The 5,000-nt window shown below is 36.8% G+C and overlaps 1 protein-coding gene across 1 annotated transcript in view; it reads left to right on the forward strand.

The window, feature by feature from the left end:
• LOC143035661 (uncharacterized) overlaps positions 1-5,000 on the forward strand; it is a 219,033-nt gene that overhangs the window by 84,856 nt on the left and 129,177 nt on the right. The window lies entirely within an intron of this gene.

Consider the following 5,000-nt stretch of genomic DNA (forward strand, 5'->3'; position numbering starts at 1 on the left):
AGTGAATTAATGGACAAGATCCTAAATATGAACATATTGATAGAAAAAAAATTGCTTCTTTATCATCTTTGTATTTGTGATCCTTCCTCGTCTTTCTCCGTTTCGTTTTTTTTTTTTTTTTTTTTTTTTTGTCTTCTGTTCCTTCTTTTTGTTCTTTTTTTCGTTTTTTTCGTCTTTTTCTTCTGTTTCCTCGTCTTTTTTTTATCGTCTTCTGTTCCATCGTCTTCTTTTTTGGTCTCTTCTTCGTCTTCTTCTCTTGTTATTTCGTTTTAGTCTTGTTGGTCTACTATATCTCCAGCCCCCTCATTGCCAGCACTCAAACTCTCGTGGGCAAAGAATTGTGTGTGTGTGTGTGTGTGTGTGTGTGTGTGTGTGTGTGTGTGTGTGTGTGTGTGTGTGTGTGTGTGTGTGTGTGTGTGTGTGTGCGTGTGTGTGTGTGTGTGTATGTGTATGTGTGTGCATGTAAGTATGTGAGTGTGTAAGGTCATAGCGTTACCCATAAATCGGATATATATTTGTTCTAAGCTCTTCTCTGGGACGGTAATTGCTGTCGATCACGAGTCCTACACGTGATCCAAGACCATGGCGAATCACGTGACGATCCCTTCTCCTCTCGAGAAAAATATGGTGTAGAAAATCTCGGGCCGCGTCTTTTCTTCATCCGTTCACGATCATTTTCAATTTGCGCCCGTCTTTTGCCCTCTTCCTGCCCTGCTCGACAAACATTCCTCTTGCATTCAACGGCTCCTTCACTCTATCGATCCACCTCATTCATGGTACTTCCCCTCAGGCTCCCTCTGCCATTATTTATTTCCACACACTTTTTCTCATATTTTTTCCTCACTCATTCCCTCATATGTTCTAGTATTCTTTCATCCACTCTATCTGTCAAGTCTCTTTCTAACCACGACCTCCTCCTTACCTACATATTTTCTACTCTATCCATCCTCGTTAACACCCGCCATACTTCTTAATCACTTGAGCACAGTTATCCCCCGTTACAGTCCATTCTGTTTTCACATTTACTTTAAACTTGTTCCTCTTCTATACCCTTTCATACTCCGCCACTAATCAATTGGTTCAGTCCATCATCTGACCCACTTACAAGTGAAGTGTCGTCCGCAAACAACAACTGGCTCACCGCCCATTTCCCCCAATCTCGCTAAAACAATTGCGTTTACGCCCCTCACAATATATACATACATACATATATATATATATATATATATATGTATATATACATGTATATATATATGTATATATACATGTATATATATATGTATATGTGTGTGTGTGTGTGTGTGTGTGTGTGTGTGTGTGTGTGTGTGTGTGTGTGTGTGTGTGTGTGTGTGTGTGTGTGTGTGTGTGTGTTGATAATATGGTGGTATTACACAACCCTGGTGCACACACACCATCACCTTAAACCATTCTCACCATCATTTACAATCACACAATCTTTACTACTCTGGTAAAAAAATTTGACCACCCTCAACAGACACCCTGTCCTACAGATTCTCAACATATGGTCTCAAACTTTCAGGAAATAGATTTAATTTGGAAGTGGGTAGAAACAACTTCGCCAACCGTGTAGTTAATGAATGGAATAAACTTCCTGCTGAGGAAGTGCAATGTTGTTCAGCTAGAAGCTTTAAGATTCGTTTAGATAAACACCTAAGCAAGATGCTGTAATGCCTGCCATTTATTTCATATTATTTATTCAATTGTTTGTTATTATTTGTCTGTTGTTTATTATTATTTCTTTGATTGTCATTTATTGTTATTTATTTGTCAATTTATTATTTACTACTTACCTGTTTATTTATTGTTAAACCTTACCTATTTATTAATTTACTTTATTATTATTTATATTATTATAATTTTTATTTGTTTGTTTATTTATTTATTCATTTATTTATCATTATTACTATTTTCATTATTTCATTCTTTTATTATTTTTTTCATCCGACCTAGTTATAGACCAAAAGGTCTCCTGTTGGCATGCTCCTCCTTTGTAATCCTTTGTAATATTCCAAAAAACCTCTCGACCATGTTATACGCCTTCTCAAAATCCATAAACACCCAAAACATATATTTAGTCTTTGCTAAAGACTTTTCGCATGTTTGTCCTAATACCCACCAACCGCTTTCCCTATACTAACACTGCTATTTCCTCAATTAGTCACTTTGCTCCCCTCCTAATCCAGTTAATACCGATGTATACACCGTAACACCTAGACATTGATACTTGTCCCCTTTTCCATTGTATTGTAGAACTATACATGCAATCATGTAGCCTTCTGGAACAGCTTCCTTAAATCACGCATTATACAATATCATTGGTCATTTGTCTATGCTTTACCTCTTATAGTTAGAGTCTTGAGACTGGACTTTCTAATCTATCAATATCTATCATGAAACTTGGGACCATACAGAGATAACAAATTCTTATATCCCTATCATTCACCTATCACGTTTATTTTCCTGTCATTTCTCATTGTCATGATCAAAACCTCCCTATACTCCTCTGCATTCAACGAATCCATAGAATATTCTAAACGTCTTCTCATAACTGTCTTCTTTTTCAATAGCATCTGTCTATATGCACCCCTTACCATCTCTTCTATAACTGGGTCTCCACCTCACTCTTTTTGCAAATACTCTTTTTTTTTTTTTCAAAATTCCCCGTCAGACTCCTACCCCATCTTACCAGTGCATCATCTTTGGCTCCCCAGTTCTACTTTGAAACAATTTTCTTATGTTCGTTTCTTTAACTGCTACTGCCGCTGTCACCTCTTCGTCCCAACATTCGCTGTTTCTTGTTTCTTCGTATCCACCCCATTTCACTCACTTTTGCACTTCCTTCGTGAAACATAACCTATTCTTCTTCTACTCCTGTTTCTATCTTATGTTTCATTACATCCTAGAATGCTCCCAGTTTCACCTGGTATTTCGTTTTCTTTTCTAGTCAAATTGGTTCCCTTCAGTACATCTCTGCCTTCCTCAGATTTTCCCCTCCACTTTACCTCCAATCTCAGTTTCTTTCTACCAGATAATGATCTGACAATCCACTGCTCCCTCCCCTGACTGCATTTACGTTCATAACTCCTCCAATTTTCTTATGTGGACTACTACATAGTCCATTAACACCTCGACTATCCTCCCATACACCAACCTAAGGTATACCTACGCTTATCTTTCTTCTTAAACAGTGTTGGCTATCAACATCTACCTTTCAATACACATTTTTGACAATTATCTATTATCGGTCCTGCATACCATCCCATATCTCTCTATTACTTTATATACAGACTCATGTTTATTCTAGCATTGAGATTTCCTAACATTATTATATTTACATTCCTTTCAATATTCTTTACTTTTTTTTTTTAACCAAACCAAAATGAGTTCCTCTCCTTTTCAAATTTTTCACTTCCATGGCCGTATTAAGAATAGAAGAACATAAGAATGAAGGAGACTACATAAGACCATAAGGCCTATACCAGGGAGTTTCATATCCATTATCACCTATCATCCATGTCCATAAAGTTATCTAATCTCTTAAAACAAGCATTAGTTTTAGCTCTCACTACATGATTACTGAGTCTATTCCACCCGATAACTACTCTACTGGTAAACCAGTTCTTGCTTATTTCCGTCTTAACCCTAAGTTTGTCCAATTTAAACCCAGAATGACCTCTTTCCACCACTTCGCATTTACCTCTCTCATCACCAAAAATACTACTTTCTTCCCAAACCCTGTCCATGCACCCAAACTCTAACTCACCCTTTCCGTTCAGTTTAGTTTCACTCAACGCTAACACATCTGTCTTCTCATAAACAAAACACCGCTCTATTTCCTTTTGCTCTCATCAATATTGAAAGACCCATTTACTAGGATTTTGATTGGAGTTCTCAGCTTAGACGCTCTTATGGCGATCCAAATAGAGGGAGGGAGAAAGTGTAGCGTGAAAAAGTTATTATTATTATTATTATTATTATTATTATTATTATTATTATTATTATTATTATTATTATTATTATTATTATTATTATTATTATTATCATTATTATTATTATCATGATTATTATTATCTTTATTTATTTCATTTTATTATTTCTATTTATTTATTTATCTTATTTTTTCTTATTTTATTTTATTCATTTATTCATCTTTTATTTATTCATATATTCATTTATTTATTTATTTATTTATTTTTTTTTTTTTTTTTTTTTTTTTTTGGTGTGTGAGTGGACAACAATCTCTATTCAAAGAAGAATTCTGAGTGACTTTAGTCAGTAGGTATATTACAGAAGTCCTTAAACAAATGAGTACATGGAGGCAGTTCCCCACACTGGAAGGTGGGACCATAGCAGTGAACTGTATAGGTTGACAGCAGCCAGAAGAAAAAAAAAGTGCCGCTTATTATACAAGGGGTCAATCGTGATAGGCTCTAAATGGGGGTTTCGAGTCCTGAGTGTTTGGGGTGGGGAGTGTTCTCACACATCACATATATAAAGGAAATAATCTAGTGGTGACCAGAATTGAGAAGAGAATAGACCCTGTTGAGGGAGGATCTTCTTCTATTCAGCTGAATGAAATAATTTGGCAGAAGTCAGAATAGAATGTGTCGAATGACTGCAGGTAAAGGAAGGTGAAGGTGAAGGAAGAATTGGTCCCGAGAAGGAATGGAATACGTCAGTTGAGAGTCACGACAGAGTGAAGAAGAAAGAATAGACAAAAGCAGATTAAACCATCGGAGTGGATGGATGGGAGGTTGAGGGGGGGGGGGCATTGTCAACCGGTCCTACATAATGACACTGCTGAAGGAGGCCTCTCGTCAGATTCACCGTAGTCTTTGGACCACGTGTTGGACTCGTGATCGACAGCTATTTCCCTTCCGGAAGAGAGCTCAGAGCTTGTATATGACCGATCTATGGGTAATGCCGTGACCTTACACGCACACACACACACACACACACACACAACTCCCCGCCCATGA

The sequence above is a fragment of the Oratosquilla oratoria genome, chromosome 19, assembly GCF_046742065.1.
Source record: "Oratosquilla oratoria isolate Oo_2021 chromosome 19, ASM4674206v1, whole genome shotgun sequence".
In the NCBI taxonomy this organism is placed as follows: Eukaryota; Metazoa; Arthropoda; class Malacostraca; order Stomatopoda; family Squillidae; genus Oratosquilla; species Oratosquilla oratoria.